The sequence below is a fragment of the Pogona vitticeps genome, chromosome 4, assembly GCF_051106095.1.
Source record: "Pogona vitticeps strain Pit_001003342236 chromosome 4, PviZW2.1, whole genome shotgun sequence".
NCBI classification, from domain to species: Eukaryota; Metazoa; Chordata; class Lepidosauria; order Squamata; family Agamidae; genus Pogona; species Pogona vitticeps.
Window position 1 is genome coordinate 16,071,690 of NC_135786.1, and position 19,100 is coordinate 16,090,789.

The following is a 19,100-nucleotide window of genomic DNA, read 5'->3' on the forward strand; positions in this document are numbered from 1 at the left end:
CAAAGTGGGCCAGGTCTAGCCAACTCAGCAGATCTAGACAACCTGGTGGAACAGATTAGACTGCAGGGCAGAGGTTCTCTACCCCTGATGTGAAGACCTATGAGGTGATTATCTCTGTCTGAAATCACCCTGTGTGCGAAGAACGGTATGGTCCAAAACTGATTTAAAAATAAAGAAACTTTCTATTAACAGGAGCATCAGCAATAAAACATTTCAGTTTCATTTATCTTGTTAAGCACTTTCCAAATTTACCTAAACTCCAAAATGTCAGGAAACGGCAGCTCTTAAGGGCCACATTACTCAGGCAATATTGATATGATATGGTATGTAATACTTTGATTGGTTTCAGCTTCACTGCTACTTGGTTGTCAGCAGAACCACATCTGTCTGTAATGGAGTGGAATTTTACTATATTTTTAGAACCTTACATGGTTGTAGACCTCTGATGGAGCAAAACGTCAACCCGAAAATGATAGCATACAATGGAAAGAGAAACAAGAGATTAATAAGACATCTTATAGTGTTTAGAAGGATCCACTATTAAGTGGCTAATCTATTCAGTGAAAAATAACAAACCTATCTTAAGGGAATTCATAACTGATTTGGAAAAACGTTGGAGCTTTTGCAAACTCACATGTTGCCTTTAGCAGATTTTGGCTGAGATAGGTCTTTCTGAGCTGGGGTGACTGTCAGTCTACCCAGCACTAACCAATTGTTCCCTCCTGCCTCTGAATTCAAAGATAACCCTACCTCCTTGCTCAGTGTTTTCCCCCCCTCTGTAGAGTCTGTTGAAGTTTGTTGTTGAAAGCAGTCATGTTTGTTAGTTTGATCTGTTCACAACTGTAAGTTTCTTTCTAGTACAAATGTCTCAGAATGAATCGTTCAGACTGTGCCAGATAAAGAGAAAAGAGGTGGACTAATCTGGGGAACATGCACTTCTGCTGTTCAGCTAGAAGGGTTTAACCCAAAATCCAAAACTCTGCAACAAAAAGTCCCAAATGTTTTCTGCTCTTTGTGAATTCTTCTTTGGATCAATGTTTCTTCTTGCATTCTTGCATGTTAGTTATAATCCACAGCTATAATATCATTTGATTTGGATTCCTGCAGGGGTTGGGCTTGATGGCTTTATAGGCCCCTTCCAACTCAACTATAATATGATTCTAAAACATGCAGCTCAAATGCTCATGTGTGGCTCAAATGTTCAAGTTCCAAGGTATAAAATTAAGGGTTCTGGAGCACCCAAATCCATATGGAAGAAGAAAGCTCTGAAAATTGGACTATGTAGCCCTCAACTGACCCAGGCTTGCCTGAACTTTAAGTAACACACGTGCCACATCCAGACGTAAACACTTTCTTTCCTGGAGAAAACACTATAGTCGCAGGTTTATTTATGATTAGTACATGCAAATATAGATGGGTGTTAGTTCATGGAACTGAGCTCTGGATCAGAGCCAAGGCTGGAATGCTCATGGTCTTTCACATCTGTTTATAACATAAATGTGATTATGTGATTTCAACAGGCTGATTTTACTCCTTGGTGAGAATCATGAAAGCTGTGGAATTCCCAGCAAGAGAAATTCATTCAAAATTGTTTGGCTTTTGGGCATACAGTACATTTTCGTATCCAAAAAAAGGCTCTTGATTGCTATGAAAGCATTATGGGTGGCACCACACAGTAGGGCTCATTCCTGGCCAGTGGCCACAATGGTTACCACAGAGGTATGGGGGCAGGGTAGCCACTGCTCCCTCAGAAAAGAAAATGAGAGCATATATTGCCAGAAATGGGGAACAAGGAACACCAAAAAGGAGGACATTTTTGTGAAGGGAAAGACCAGAAGTTCCGTGTCTTTCCGTGTCTTTCTGGTAGAGTCTCTCATAAAGACCTCCAAACAAACCCAAACTAGCCCACCGTCTAGCCCAAACCTTAAGAGAGACCAAGGCTCAGATACACATGATTTAGAGGAAGAGAATCTACAGGGAAAGGGGGTGTCGCAGGCAGTGGACACCCAAGACCTGGAAGAAGGATTGAAAGGGTTAAAAGTATCTATCCCTTCTAAGGAAGAATTGGCGGGAAAGGGGAAGACTGAGGAGGTAGTAGAAGAAGGGGGGCTGGGGGAGATTAGTACAGCTTGGGACAACATCCCAGGAGGTTGGGAGTGGATCTGGATGCAGGACCCGTGGATGGGAAAATGGGGACAAGTCCGGGTACCTAAAACTGAAGCCGAGAACTGAAGGAAGAGAGGCTTACCCCAAAAACTATCTTATTGGGGTGAGTCTGAGACCTGTGAATGGAGAAGGAGGATAAGGGAAGAGAAAGAGGCCATCGCTAGAGAGAAAGAGGCTCGTCGAGCATGGCATCTAGAAGAACTGAGGAAGATGGGATGTTTCCTGAACCTTGGGGTAACTCGCCAAGAGAGGGAGACCTGTCCTGGGGATGGATGGGGGATGAAGAGACCCTCCCGCTTTTGAGTCCAAATGACCCTGAGTTGTGGACCGGGGGTCAGGAGCGAGTTGGTGGCGGTCTATGGGACCAGGATATGGTTAATGGTGTAGAAGAAAGCCTTTGGTTGCCCTTGCAAGAGCCGTTGCTCAAACAAGAGACTTGTTTAAGCAAACATGCTATGGTTGAAACCCCCGTTGGGTGAAGTAATAAAAGACAACAAGCTATTTGGCAAAAAGTCTGGTGGTATTTTATTGGAAAGAAGGGAAGCCCAAACCAACGACCCCTCACAATTTTTCATTCAATTTGCATATGCTAGTTTAAACTAATTTATGCAGATACAGTATACCACACTATTATTTCAATGGAAATACTCTACTGCTTACTATAGAGTGAGATTGCACTTGGAAGACAGAACTGAGAGAAAGATGGGATATAAATCAGATAAATAAATAAGGCACAGGATTTAATAACCCTCTGAAATCCTCTTGTGTTTTCTGCAGCTTACTGAAAATGAGAAAATAAACGGAGGCCATTATTGTTGTTGTTTTAAAATATTTATTGCTAAGCAACAATAAGCTATTTCAGAGAAATGGTCCGAACAAGGCTTTCAAAATGTCCACCCCTGGGACAGAGCTCACATTAGGAATTCATACAGAATTGACATGCCAGGCAATATCCTTCCTGACGTTCATCAGTAGTTAGTGTGTGAGGTTTGCCTCTTTTCTTGCATAATGATTCCCTCACGTGCACTTAAAAAAAGTAAGAGTGGGGTGATTAGATACATCTAACAGTCAATACCTCTATTCCCCTTGCTCAGCCAAGGAAACGCACTGGAGGAAGGCAGCATGGTAGCCAGTTACATGTCACAAAAAGGAGGACTGCTCTTCAAATGGAGGACTATCCTCCCTAAAACAGGACATTTGGCCACCGTAGAGGAGTCAAGGTCCCAAAAACCTTAACTTTCCCAAACTAGGCTCAAACTGTTTTACAGCATATTAACAGATGAAAAAGGTATCTGAGATTTTAAAGGGCATTTCCCACCTCTGTATGACTCTGGGAAAGCCCAGAGGGGTGCCGTCCAAAAAAGCAACCTTTTCAAACTCTTGTATCAGATCGCCTGGGTTTTTTTAATAATTTGAATAAAAAGTCTTTATGTGAATAAGGAAGCCCATATTCTGGCTGCTTTTCTTTCCGCTGCCACCCGTCATGATAATTTGGTTGCAGATTCTTCCATCAGTATGGGGGTGGAATAGATCACCTTTGGGTTCATTGCAACTCCACAGTTCTTGATGATTCTGTGAAATAAAAACAGTGAAATTGCACTTAAGAAACTAAGCTTTTATCACCGTGTGCCATCTGAGATGTGTGAAATGCACTTTAACCTGGTTTTTTAAAAGTAGTTCTCCTTATCGTCACCGAGGAATGGCTGCTTAATTAAATCTTAACAATACAATGTTTATAACAAGGGAAAGGGTGCTATAAATCCACTTGAATTAGATTCTGTCTATGATTGTAGAATACTAGGTAGTTCTAATGGTATGAAGTGTTCTGGCTGCAGCCCGAGAAATCTCAGCGGGATGAATCAACTCCCACAACTTATTCATTTCTAAATAGCGGGCAATGTGCAATTTAAAAACTCTCATTCATATAGCCTTAGTTGACTCATGCAAACTCAGTGTAATTTGAGGGCTACAAAGGCACACTTAACAAATTGCGAATTTTCTTACTGGAGAACAGTACATTGTTTTCTGGTAATCTGCAGCTCCCGCATTACAGGGCCCTCATGAGTAGGTGGCTTCACATTTGGCTCTGGCAGAGCTTGATGGGGCAGTTCTGGCAGATTCTGGGCCTTGTTGTTCCTGAGTTGCAGAGTGCAGAAGATCCGGAGTTTGGGTTAGAATCTAGCTGAATCCAGGGAACCAGCCAGTATGACCTTGTCTGTCACATAGCCCATGTTGTGCACCCCTGTTCTGGCATTAGGGCTGGGTTACAGGTCAACCTCATTCCTCATTGCCTATTGTGCGAGCAAAAGAAATGCACGGACATGTCTCACATGAGAAGGCATGCTCAGAGCCTTTCACAAACAACAGTAATTGTGCTCCTCAGCACTTGAACATTATGAAGATTGTGGCCTTTTTCTTCCTTCTGCCCTGAGCTGCTTCACAGACAAGGAACAGCCTATAAATCTTAAGGCTGATGAGTAGGTTTGCCTAAATGGCCCAATCTTGCTGCTGTGTGACAAACAGAGAGCAGTGAAATAATTTCTTACCTTTTGCTGTTTCCAATGCATTAATCAATCAGCCAGAGAGATTCAACAGATATTTGTTTATTTTCAGCTGAAAGGAAGCAAATAGACGCAGACTTCCCATGCAGAAAACATGCGGAGAAGAAGCGCACCCGGGATAGAAAAAGTAGACATTTTTATAAGGCAAAACATGAAAGAGGGGCTAAGGGGTGGGAAGGAGGAGAAATGGCTGGAGACTCTGTAATTGGTAGGAATTCCTGCAAGTGCTTGGCTGTGGGCAATAATTCATTCATTCTTGTCAGGCGCCTGGACTTCTCCAAGGACAAGATTCCAATTTAGAAAATACTTTAATTGCAAAGTGAAAGAAACTCAGATGGACACCCCGTCCTCCCTTGTTCATTCTTGCCTGTCTAAGCAAAACCTTAATATAAATAGTTTACATATTCATATAATGAAGCAAGTTACAGAAAGCAAGATGGCTACTGTTAGGCTAAGATATACTTTATATGTATTAACCGGCTCCATTCAGCAGAATCTATTACACTAGCCGTAACAATTAATTGGCAATTTAGTTTTGAAGTAGACAGTGCAGCAGGATTTAGAAGCAATGACAGCATGGTGTAAAATAAATCAATTATCCTAAAGCTTTGCTTAGAGGTCTCTGATACACACACACCCAATTAATTTAATTAAATGGTGTGTACTGGGGTCTGCATGATCCTAGGGCAGAAGGATGGAGAATCTTCCCTCTGGACTAGGAAGAGGTCTTGGCTCAGCAGCAAAGGAAATGGAAGGTCCCAATTCCAGGTCTTGATATCTCCAAGTAGGGCCTGAAACCCTGAAACATGTGAGTCAGGAGGGATGGGATCTGGGGTTGTTGTTTTTTTTTACTACATACCTCATAATTCTCTATTGTGGGAGTTCTACTCACCTCACAGTCACTATCCAGACACCTAAACATGGCTCATCTGGGAGAAAACCCTCAACTAAAAGGGTCTGGGGCTCACCTAGGCCAACGTCCACCTAGCTTCCTGCTAAGAGAGAAGGAAGAGTTAGGAAAAGCAAAAGGAGAGGGAAGATAAAAAAGATGTTGACCTCAAGCTTGCTGCAATTATAGCTTTCTAGAATGACATTTCAGATAAGGACCAATAGCAACAACAACAGGGTTACATTCTTTAGAAAGACTAATTCTACTTTTACTTCTCCTGGGAGTAGGGCACAGTTCTTTGAACTGCTGTTCCAAATATATGTCTTACTTTTTTCAGTGGGTCTTATCCCTAAGCAGATACACAAAGGAGACTGATACACATGTGTTTATTAGGAATGAAAGATTGGGGATGCTACTTTCTTGGACTATATCTCCAAAAATGCATCACGGCCATACCAACTAGGGGACTCTAGATACTGTAAGCATCAAAAAGTAACCTTTCCAAGCACTGCTACCCAAGGTTCCCTCATGGGGGGAACCACACAGAGAGCATTACAGTAGTCTGTTCTTGAGTCTACGAGTGCATGGACCAGCGTGATGTGGCTACAAAAAAGGCAAATGTTATTTTAGGCTGCATTAACAGAAATATAGTTTCCAAATCCCGCGAGGTGCTAGTTCCCCTCTATTCAACACTGGTTAGGCCTCACCTTGAGTATTGTGTGCGGTTGTGGACACCACACTTCAAGAAGGATGATGATAAATTGGAACAAGTACAAAAGAGGGTAACAAGGATGCTCAGGAGGCTGGAAACCAAGCCCTATGAGGAAAGTCTGAAAGAATTGGGCATGCTTAGCCTTGAGAAAAGGAGACAGAGAGGTGATATGATCACATTTTTCAACTACTTTAAAGGCTGTCATACAGAGGAGGGACAGGATCTATTCTTGATCATCCCAGAGTGCAGGACACACAACAATGGGCTCAAGTTATAGTTGAATATCAGGAAAAATGTCCAAACTGTTAGAGCAGAACAGCAACAGAATCAATGACCTCAAGAGGTGGCGAGTGCCTCAACATTGGAGGTATTCAAGAGACAACCACTTGGCAGATAGCCTTTGATTTGTATTCTTACATTGAGCAGGGGTTTGGACTGGATGGCCTTATGGGCCCCTTCCAAATTCACTACTCTATGATATAAGGTATGTGGCTACATGCGTGCACGCGACTCCACCCCCTGGAGTAGTGATTGCTTCAAAGCTGAGTCAACTGCTACCAATATTTAGCAGTACAGGTTTGGGGGATACTTTAGGGCAGTGGTCCCCAGCCTTGGGCCTCCAGATGTTATTGGACTACAGTTCCCAGAAGCCTTCACCACCACCTCTGCAGGCCAGGATTTCTGGGAGTTGAAGTCCAAGAACACCTGGAGGCCCAAGGTTGGAGACCAATGCTTTAGGGGATGCTGCAAGAATTACTCTGAGAAATACAGCCTTGCAGAGCAGAGGTTGCATGAATACCGGTCCTAGTGTAGACAGTACTGAGACAGATAGAGCAGTAATTTGAATCAGTATGAAGCAGATTACAACCACTTTGGGGGGGGTTTATAACTGCCTTTTGGTTTTTAATGCTATAAATGCATGAAGAACTCTGCAACAGTTGCAGAGTTTTGAATTTCTGGTAAATTCCTTTGTGCTATGTGGTAAAAATCACAGAGGATAATAGCTTCGTGTTCCCTTTCTCTTTAACTGGCATTTACAGTCTCAATAACTCAGTCTGAGAAATTTATAGGAGAAAGAATGAAAACATTTCATTACTTGCAGTTGTGAACAGATCAATAGCAAACAAACAACATTGCTTTCAACAGACTAAAGAGAGATAAAGGTGCTCACAGCAGAGAGGCAGGGCTCTTTTTGAAATCAGAGGCAGGAGGGGATGATTGGTTAGTGCTGGACAGATTGACAACCACCCTAGCCCAGAAAAGACCCTCCCAATCACTCAGCCACAAACAGCATGTGAGGTTGTAAAAACCCCAACACATACAGGGACATCAAATGCTGGCTTGTGTGGTATGTTCACATTTCCTACCCACTTTAACCCTATTTGAATTTTGATCAGACTCCTGCATGGGGCTGATTCAGAGGTGTGGCCAGTTCATACTCCAACGTGCCTCCAGTCTCAAATGAGACACAAAGGGAACAATGGAAGGGAAATGAAAGCAGGGAGAAATTGGGAGAGAACATGAGGTTATGTCACCTCATTGCACTTTAGTTTAAGCCTGAAACAGATGCAAGCAATAGCCCATGATTAGAGCTTAAAGAACATAAATGTGGCAGGAGAGAGACAGAGGGAAAATCAGACTTCTGTGGAATCCCATGCACAAACCCTAAAGGCCAGTCACTAAACAAAGCATGCTATTCTGCATGATCTCAAAGGTTGTTGTTATTTCAACAATATGCCAGCCCATAGTGCTCGAGCACTCTTTGGGTGGTTTATAATGCAATTATGCAAGGAACACTTTGCGCCCCCCCCCCAACAAGCTGGGTATTCAATTTACTGACCTAGGAAGGATGGAAGCCTGAGTCGACCTTGAGCTGGTTATCTGAATCCACCAGGATCGAACTTGGGTTGTGAGCAGAGGCTTGATTGCAATATTGCACTTTAATCACTGTGCCAAGAGTGAAAGAAGTTCCTTTGCAGTCATATGCAGGCACTCACATTACGATTCCCCTCTTGGAATCACAGTTTATCTCTCTAACTCATCTGCCTGGCCTTAGTTACAACATTAAATGAATGTGCAGCTTTATATGTTCAGATTACATAATAGACTAAGGGCCCTCAAACGTGTCTGATCTAATGGAAACCAGACAGAGCTAGGAGAAAGGCTACGGTTACCAGCTCCCTGCAAGTGAAGGATGGCCAGCAATCATGCTGAATGGTGGGTTCTAGGAAGTGCAGTCCAAAATAGTATATTTTCTAAAGTCTGGCAAGGGAACACTTGACATTTAAAGGAAAAATAAAAGCCCTCCCCCCCCCCACTGTCTCTTGTCTTCTTTTCTTCACCATCCCACCCACATACTTCTTGTAAAGACTCTGGTATGTTGAAAGCTGTCAAACAAAACCCAGTGCCAGGTTTTTAAACAAGAAACCTCGCTGAATGCCCAGTGCCAAACACCCTTTTAAACAAGGCTGAATGAAGGATCGCACATGCTCCCACTTCAGTCACCGTGTTGTTTGCAGGCCATATAAAGGCAAAAGGCAGGGGAATTCCCTCAGCTGGGAGGAGGGGATTTGGCAGGAGAGCGAACCCAAAGCACATGGATGTGCAGGCTGCACACGTCACACGATGGTGTCCTAATTGGTTCCATACCCCGGCTGCCGCGCACATGTGCACTTAAGAGTCGGCAGAGTCAACCGTGAGAAGCTGACCTAGGCCGGGCCCGGTGGGCCTGTGCCAGAGAAGCCTGGCAGTCCCCTTGGTAGCAGGAGCCACAAACACACCAACACCCTCCCTCCCGGTGACCGAGAATCCGACCGCGCAGCTAACAATAGTCCCGGGAACAGCCAAATAAGGCCCTTTAAGGCCTCGGCCTCACATCAACAAAAAACACAATCACACGAGGTCATGGCCTGAATTGTATAAAGCTTTTCATAGAACACTTGATATTTGCAGTAACTTGGTGGGGGGGGGGAGAGGTTGAGAGAGACGGTGTCCGTTGGTTAGCTTTGACAGTCACAACACAGGACTTTAAAGGAGTGGTAAAAAAAAATGCCTCGGTGGCCTCAATGAGTCTTTCTTGCATCCTCAGCTGCCCCTTATGAGTGGAACTCTCCAGTTCACCACGCCCCGCCGTAGTTTGGTCCATGGTCTCAAAGCCCCCCTTGCGAAACTTGCTTCCTCTCAAGCAACGCTTGTTGGAAAAAGTAGTTTCTCAGAATACACCTCCCAGAATTCTTCAGCTGGCCACGGGAAGGAGTTTGGTTCTGGGAATTGCTCATCTCCAAATGTCACATTTCCAGCTCCATTTTTAAAAAACTTTTCTATCTTCAAGACAGCTTCTCTGCTATTATTTATGCTTTTGCAAGGGTGGGGGAGTTGTATTTGCTTCTACCAACTGTCTAAAGGAATCTACAATAGGCTCCATTTTAAAAACGAAATAATCCACTCAGGTTGTGGTTCCCAACCTTGGGTAGCCAAGGTGTTTTTGGACTGTAACTCCCAGCCTAGTGAATAGTTACACCTTCCGGGAGTTGCAGTCTAAGGTCTGCCAAGGTCGGGAACCACTGTGACTAAGGGCTTAACTGAAAGGATATGCATTATAGAACTGGAAATACAGTATCATAATTCATTCTGAACATCTAGGTGTGTGAGACAACTGGCTGAAGAGAAATCACTCTGTGAATGCTCAGAGGTATCCTTGTCTTCGTTAATATGTAACATAGGCCAAAAGAACAGACTAAATGTTTGAAGAATAGTTAAAAGTTTACAAAGATAAAGGAAACAAAGGTGTATATTGTCTTCAAGCGCTAGTTATAATTTTGTTGATTTGTTTAATTCAACACTCTCAAGGTAACTGGTTCCATTGCTGTACTACTCTAACAGTTAGGAATTTGTATAGGCTGTGAAGTAAGATATAAACCTGACAAATAAATGTTTGAAGCATTGGCTCTATGGAGATTCATAGCATGATGCTATCTATTCTGCCTTTTAAAAAAAACATAAGTCACTGTAAAAGAAGAGAAAAGCATCTGAATTCTGGATTTATTGCAGAATGCAAACCATTGGATTCAAAGGTCAACCAATAAAGAGGCACTAAAGCAAATGAATAAAAACCAAGAAATCATAAAACATAAAATGTAGTCACATGATGAGAAACGAAAAGTAATTGTTACACCTAATAATACAAAAGAAAAGAGAAAACAGTTCAGGAAAGAGAAGGACTTATTAACTGAGGAATCAGAGTGATGGCCGTGGATGCAAAATAGCTGCGTTGTTCAAAGCTGTCATACTCAGAGTTACCACAATGTCTAGCTTCCGGTACAAAAGGAAAACTAAGAAGAACGTTCATTGTTTGCTTTCTGGTGTTGTTATTCAAAAATCTTTGTGCAAACTCGTGTTTGATAACCAGGGTGATAACCCATGAAAGCGAATTGGTTGAATAAATGTATTTGTCATTAAGGTGCCACCCTGGTTTTGACTATTTTGCTGCAAAAAGGTAAGACAGGTCTGAAAATCCTTCTGCAAAGTCTCTGAAGCAAACTTGGCATTCATGGGAAAAAGAGGAAACACACTAATGTAGATTGGGAACACTCTGAAGAATAAAAAGCAGGCAGTAAGAATCAGTAGACGGTTCCCACAACTGAGGGATGTAAACAGTGAAGTCCACCAAGAGTTATACCAGAACTGCTATTTTTTAAATTGTTCATAGATGATCTGGACTTAGGGTTGGCCTATTACACAATAAGAGCTATCCCTGTCATTAGGCAGAAAGAAGGACTGGTTTTTCATGTTAAGTAGGGTCAATACATGGCTTTTTAACAAACAATTTTGGTTTATTACTAGCATTTATCCAGGTTAAAAAACTATAACACCTTAGGTCCTTTTAAGGAGAAAGGTGGGGTAAAAAATATCTTAAATAAATAAATATGATACATACCCTTTCCCTAATGCTGTCCGTCTTCTCCTCTGTCTCCAAATTATTTCTTTTGTACTGGTCTCTCTTACTCTCCACCTTGCTACTCAGTAAAACACACCTAAATCAGAGGGGTAGAAAACCTCCAGAAGGAATGGATGAATCACAACATTTGATTGACTGCATGCATAAGCTATGCTTTGGTTAAGAGTCTACCATTCAGGCAGAATATGGAAAAAGATAATGGTTTCCAGTTTTATAATGGATTGCCAACTGACCAGTAAATAGGAAGTGTTCCTGTAGCAAGCCTGACATACTCAGTGCACAAAGAGCCACATGCGTTGGTCCCTAATTATACAGAACTTAACATGTTTAAGAGGAACTGTAGAATCAGAGGACAGATCACCAGGGATCCTATCTTTTGTTCACTGAAAATAAAAATGAAATGGCATTTTGGCTTTATTTCTTTTTAAAAACTTGAGAAGAGGCCATTTCTTTTAAAAGCAGTGTAGTGACCTTATTAAAAACTAACAACCTTGCTTCTTTGCAAATGCTTAAAATAGCTTTTGAGCCTAACGTTTGCTAGCAGAGTTGTTTGGGCTTTGCTTTGTAACTTGAGCAGTGATGTAATAGTTCGTGACACTGGATTAATCACGATACTGGGAAGGAAGCACAAGCCATGATTCAGGGCATGGAATGTTAGTTGAGGGAATTAAGAAAAACCCCAAACACTCTGTTGATTAAGTGGTGTCCGTTTCATGAGGAGCTATAATGGAATGGATGCCACCACTGTGCGTTCTATTGATGTGATCTAACCCCACCGTCATGTGCTGTAACAGTGTGCCAGATACTCAGGGCCGCAAGGGAACACGGTGCCCCATAATGTTTATGTGCAATCTAATGTCCCAGATGAGGAAAGCGAAGTATCTACATTCTTGGCATTGTTTTGGGAGAAGACACAGATAAGTTGGTTTCACCATGTTGTCACAGTTCAGTGTTACTTTAAAAACATGGGGCAATAGAGCTCATTTTGTATTCACAAAGGCTTTCACGGCTGAGATCTAATGGTTGTTGTGGGTTTTTCGGGCTCTTTGGCCGTGTTCTGAAGGTTGTTCTTCCTAACATTTCGCCAGTCTCTGTGGCTGGCATCTTCAGAGGACAGCACTCTGTAGTTGGCTTGGGAGTGCAGTATTTATGGCTGTAAGATAGGCTTTTGTCTTTTTCTGTAGATGGGTGATTAGTGTGTCTTGTTGTGGGTGTATTGTTGTGCTAAGGAGAAGAGATTATCTGTCACTGTGGTTGATGGGTGTCATTTTGTTTTCCATGACTTCCCATTCAGCTCTTTGAGGAAAAAACTAATCAAATGACAATCAGCTCTCTGTTGGAAGGGGCAGCAAAATCCACCTATTTGTTTTAAATAGTGGAACCCCAACAGCAGTACCTGTTACAGGAAAGGGACTCAACCATCAGTGGCCTCCCTGAATGGGCCACCATAACTTTCTTCTGGTTTAGAGAATGGCTGCCATTTGTTGCTGAAGGAAGAAGAGTATATTCTATCTGTCACACGTATGGCACCTTCTGAAGGCTGCAGGATTACCAGTCTTAGGGCAGATTGTCTGCTTTTAATTTGCTGTACTGTATCTTAAAATGTTGTAAGCCACATAGGAATTTGACTGAAAAAGGACTGACATGCTTATTTGAGTGATTATTGTATGGATCAAATTGTCCGCTGAGTTATGTGAATTCTTCAGCAACTGAATGGCTCTGGAAAAAAGAGTTCTGGACAGGTGTTTATGCTTCTCTCTCTCTCTTTTAAAAAAAACTCTTTTCTGATGTGTGTGTTGGCTGGTTTTCCACATTTCTAATCCACCGTTGCAACCACCTCAACTGAAATTCCTTTTACCACAAAATAACTTCTTGGGGAAAGGTAATCTAAAAGGATGCAGAGGCTTAGCTGCCTTAGAAATTCTTAGCTTGCATCTCCCCTCCACCCTTACTAGCTCATTGTCTACTGGACTCTTAATTGTGAAATAACAACTGCCCGAAACCTGATAGGCAAACAACCCCCTAACGACTCCTCTTGACGGGTGGCGACCAGAAACTCCAGAAGAAGCCCCACCCACCCACCTGGCCGGTGTTTAACAAAGCAGACAGAAGCAGGAAGATCAATAGCAACCAGCTCTTTAGGCTTTGTGGTTGCATTGGCTAAGAAACAAAAACCTGAGAAACTGTGCAAATAGCACCTGTTCTGAACAAAGACAGCTAGCGGGAGAGAGGGTGTGTGTCTGTGATTGTGCTGCTACCAACATCCAGGCAGAGCGGCCAGAAAAGGCGGGATGGCTCCTGCCCAAAAAGCTGGCACAGCTTTGCTGTCTGTTTTAATTCGACAGGTGCACCGTTGGGTCGGTGAAGGCATATTTATCGTCACAGGTGGCTTTCATTTTCTTCCTGCTACCTCGGTGGCAGCTACTTCATGAAGATGTGCACAATTCGTGGCTGTGACTGTTGTCTTCCGTGAGGTCTTTGTTCTGTGGACCTGTACTTCAGTACAAGCCAGGCTGGCATTACGCCTGCTGTCCTTTTGCAGGTTTTGCTGTTGACCTGCGGCTGGAAAAAGGAGTTATTAAAGGGAGATGATGTGTTTTTAAAACTGTTTTCAGATGTCTGTGTTTTGAAGGGTTTTAAGTCAGCTGTCTTTTTAATATTACAGTATATATTTAATTGTATTTTGCTGGCAGGATAGCTCAATGAGTTGGGTTTGTGGCTGCAAAGCCAGAGACGGGGTGTTTAGTTCCCCACTGAGCCTCCTGGGAGAAGAGCCAGCCTGTGTGGCCTTGGTCAAGCTGCACGGTCCTAGGATGCTCCCCAGGAGGAGGGAATGGTAAATCACATCTGAGTACTCTCCACCTGAAAAACCCTGAAAAGGTTCACCATAAGTCAAAACTGCCTGATGGCACACAATTATTGTTTGTAATTACATTTTAACACACAGTAATTGAACTCCTATAATTGATATTCACATAACATGTGCATAACTTGCTGCATCCAATTCTGGCTAATTGACAAGATACTGGTCATATCTTGACTGTACATTTCCCAGTTTTGCAGTCAGGCACATGACCAAGCACATAACTGAGGCATGCTCTGGCACCTAATCAATTAGCCGCAATTAGCCACAGCAGGTTATAAAAACACCAACACCTTATGCAAACACCCACAGCATTCTGGCCAATATGTTTCTCCATTTTAGTGACACATGCTTTTTAAAATCTTTAATAATCTGTCTTGGGCCAGTATATTGGCAGGATAAGAGTGAAATGAAGTGAAATACATTTGGAGGAAAAGAAAAGGTCTCGCATCTTGGCTACTGGAAAAATCTTTTCCCGTCCCCTCCTTTCCACGGCTATGCCTTCAGCCCCCTAGACATGCTGCACAGAGGAGAGGCCTTTATCTTGGTCCCACCATCTTCACAGGTGCCTCTGATGGGAACAGAAGAGGGCCTTCTCTGTTGCTGCTCCCAGACTCTGGAACTCCCTCCCACAGGAGGCCAGATTGGCCCCATCTTTGCTGTCCTTTCACAAGCAGACATTCTCTTCCGATGGGCTTTCCCTTAGTGATTGGCTGTCTTGGAGGGGGTTTAAAATAAAATGTTGTTCCCTGTTGCTTTGCATCTGGTTTTGGTATTGATTTTGCTTAACGTTTTTAGTGCGGTATTTGTTTGGTTCTTTTAAATATTTGTAGACTTACTGTTTTTAGCTTTTAAATATGATCCTTTAACCATGTAAGCTGCCTCAAGTCCTTTTTAAGAAGAAAGGTGGAGTAATATTTTAAGTAAATAAAGTAAATTTGTTTTAGTAGCTTTTAAAGCCAAGGGACTATGAGTTAGGGATCCCTGGAAACTGAGTGGAGCTACCCTCCATGAGTGTCGCTCCCTTCCCCTTTGACCAATTTTCAAGGTTCCCCACCTCCACACCACAGCCTGCGGTAGATCCTCTGTGTAGCATTTTGGGTATCTGGAGAGGCTACTATGTCCAATCTAGAATTGCAGGAAGGTAATTGAATAGGAGGGGATAAGCATTTCGTAGAGGCAGATATGGCTAGATTCAGGGCATGACCAAGCAGGAGACTGTCCCACTGTTTGTGCTGTCGTCCTCTTGTCCATTTCTGTTTTTATTCTGTCTGCAACACAGTATTACTAGTGATTACGAGCGGTTCCAATCTTTTGTCCTGAGTATGCAGTATGCTTTGTTTGACCTGACATCAGTAGGCTTTGTTTTTTTGGTAGCGTTTCCATGCTCACTTTTTTTTTTGCCTGCTTTTGGTGTTGTGTGACTGCACATATTGGTCTTCTAAGGCAGTTGCTGAAAGGGACCAGTGGCATGGATGAGGGACATGGTGATAAGGATGGCAGAGGAGGGGGAAAGGGCCGGGGCGGCTGTGTGATGTAGGAGAGAAATGTAGGAGACTTCCAATGAACCTTCCTGGGTTAAAGAACACTTTTGTGCACATGACAACAGTGAATTGCACTGGTGCAAAGTGCCAGAATGTGGTCCAGAGATGTTCAAGAATGGCCTCGTATCTAGCTGCATCCTCACAGAGAAAGAGAGACATCAGCTGAGGGAACGCCGAATGCAACACGTGCAAAATGTTTGAAAGAACACCTTCAAGACACATTCACCTGTCAGAATAGCTTTTAAATTTCACCTTCATTTCTGGCACAAATCATTTTAATAAACGTGGCATTCTTGGGTAAGGAACTGGTAATTAATTCTTCTTAATTTAGCGCACGATATGGTTTTCCAACTTCCTGCTTTCAGATAAACCTTTCCCATATCTGCTCCCCTGCCAAAGAGGCCGGCTGTACTATTAGGCCAAGTGAGGAAACTGACAGGGTGCGACTTATTTGCAATGTTAGGATACCATGGAAAATGTCATTTAACTTATTGTATTCTCGAAGGCTTTCACGGCCGGGATCCAATGGTTGTTGTAGGTTTTTCAGGCTGTTTGGCTGTGCTCTTCAGGTTTTTCTTCCTAACATTTCACCAGTCTCTGTGGCCGGCATCTTCAGAGGACAGGAGTTAGAACTCTGTCTGTCCAGAATACAATGACAGAAACCCAGCCACAGAGAATGGCAAAACATTAGGAAGAAAAACCTCCAGAACACGGCCAAACAGCCTGAAAAACCTACAGCAACCATTTAAATTATTGTTACTGTATTTTTAATCCCAAGGCAAAAGCCTGGGAGTTCTTCAACAGGCTTCAGCTGGCTGCCAGCTGTTTATCAAGAAAAACATTTAGTTTATTCGTGAAGGCTTAAAGGCTGGGATCTAATGGTTGTTGTGGGTTTTTCGGGCTCTTTGGCCGTGTTCTGGAGGTTGTTCTTCCTAACGTTTCGCCAGTCTCTGTGGCCGGCATCTTCGTGAGGAGTGCTGTCCTCTGAAGATGCTGGCCACAGAGACTGGCAAAACGTTAGGAAGAACAACCTCCAGAACAAGGCCAAAGAGCCCGAAAAACCCAGAACAACCGAAACATTTAGTTCTTTTGGGGTTTTTTGCAGGTCTTTTGTTGTTTAGCAGGAGAAAAAGTTTTAAAAGAGGTTTTATGGAATTTGGGTATTTCACATTTACTGTTGGTTGTGTTTCACCCTTCTCCACTTACTTCTTCCAAACTTTTAGCCCTTTCCTAGTTCATTCCTGGTCCAGGCGTCTCCTTCCTTACTCTGTATTTGCTATTTATTTGAGTTTTTTTGCCGGTCTTGGTATTATTTTAAGTGAAATTTTAATAGGTGCTAATATGTTTTTTGTCAAGATGCAACACTTCCCTTATCCTCTCTCCCTTGGTTAAATTTGGGTTTTATTTCACCGTGTGTTTCTAATTGTGCTTGTTTGTTTTCTGAAATCGTTTTATCTTGTGTCTGTCTGTACTGTGTCGAAGGCTCAAAATGTTGAAGAGGACAGGGATGGAGGTGATAGTCACTGAAAAGAGCTCAATATCTTTCAGCAAGTTAATGATTTTGTTGCCTTCCTCAAGGCCTATTAAAAAGGATAATTCCGTGCCAAATGCAGAGACTGTCTGTCTAGAAGGCGTGCATGTTGCACAGTTTAGATTTCCTCAGTGCTGAATGAGCATCACAGCTTGGCACCGTTTAAAGAATAGGCCTGGACTCTGGTGTAGCAACAAATGCTTCTGTTCTTGCTTTTGTTGTGACATTTCAAAAGCTGAAAGCAAAAGAAAGTTGGAGCTTGAACATGATCTGGTTTCTTCATCTCCCAAAGCCTATCCCATCTCCACAAATCCATCCCAAGGCTGATTTTCCACTAGTCATTTTGTACATGTTATTATCATGCCATCATCTTATAAGATGTGCTTGGAGCTGATCTGAGTCATCTGTTCCCATCACATAAAAGCTTGGCATGGATGGCACAGGCTGGCTCTAGGGTACAGTAATTCAATAATCCAGTTAATAATAATAATAATAATAATAATTTATTGTCATTGTAAGTATATACACATACAACGAAATTCACAGACACCCAGAGACCAGACACATGCACACACATAAAATTCCCAAACACTCCCCACCCACTAAAAGTCCCCCACTAAAAATACAAACATCTACACCGCAGGCCAAGTTACACAGTTCAACTAATTATTCACTACTGGTGGTCTTTAAGCTCATTATTAATTGCAATTATAGCTCTGGGATAAAAACTATTGAGAAAACGTGTGGTCCGAGTCTTAATTGTTCTATATCTTCTGCCAGATGGTAACAGTTCAAAAAAGTTATAAGCAGGATGGGAAGAGTCTCTCAGGATGCTATGTGATTTCCTTAGACAGCGGGATGTGAAGATGTCATCCACAGACTGTGGCCAGAATTATCTTTGCATTTTGAAACAAATGAATTAACAAACACACAGAACTTAGGCTTTGTTGTAGTTGCATCAATATTTGATACCATTCCTAGCAGAGTTCTGGAAAACTGTTTTTGGATTATAACTCCCAGAATCGCCCAGCCTTCCCTGTCATAATACATTGCTATTTTTTTAAGGTGCCACAAGAATCTTTCTTTTATGTGTGTACTCCCCACGCACACATCTGATCTGTTCCCAAATAAGGGCACACAGATCAGCACCCAATTTCCCCTGTGCCCCTCTGGAGATACCTCAATCTTATCTATGCCACTATTTTGGGTTTCTATGGAAAACTATTGGAGAAACATAAGCTATAATACCTTGGGTGTGTGTGTGTTCCTCTTCCCATTGGTAGCCATTGGCAGTTTAGTTCTTTGGCATGGTATTGTACCACTACTGCACACCCACTAGCAACAAAACAAGGCAGGGGACAGAAAAACAGACCCTAATGTCCTGCCTTCTGACCTAACCACTCAGGACACATACAAAATGCATACATTAATCTGTATGTGCACATGTACATCCACAGAGTCTAAGTAGTATAATAAATTATAGCTATGTTAAAAAGAATGAGAAAGTAAATTTGAAAATGAAAGGTCCAGGCAATATGCTACACTAACACGAGGGGGGGGGATCTCATCAATACACATCACTCTATCCTGCAGCTAAGCTAAATGCCAGGGAGAGCGGCTGCAAGGAAATACAGCCTAAAGACCCAGAATCCCTTTTGAGTTCCTCAAGTGATTGAACCATACAGGCTGGATTTTGGCATCATGGCAGATGAAAATGTCAGTCTCCTTCTCTCTTGGGGTCAAATCAGCATTTTCCTTTCACGGTACCAATATTTCCAATTTCCCGTTTCTTGTTTTTAACCATGCTGCATATGTTCAACTCCAAGAATAAGGGAATTGTGAAGTGCGCCATTCCGCTCTGTGAGTGTCCTGTGATC

At 42.6% G+C, this 19,100-nt stretch overlaps 1 long non-coding RNA gene across 1 annotated transcript; it reads right to left on the minus strand.

The window, feature by feature from the left end:
• Positions 1 to 2,975: 2,975 nt before the first annotated feature.
• On the minus strand, positions 2,976 to 17,589 carry LOC110081087 (uncharacterized). Its single transcript, XR_012086127.2, has 2 exons — positions 4,713 to 17,589; positions 2,976 to 3,738 (listed from the first exon to the last, which is right to left on the minus strand). It is a non-coding gene; the product is annotated as an uncharacterized LOC110081087 (long non-coding RNA).
• Between the last annotated feature and the right edge of the window lie 1,511 nt (positions 17,590 to 19,100).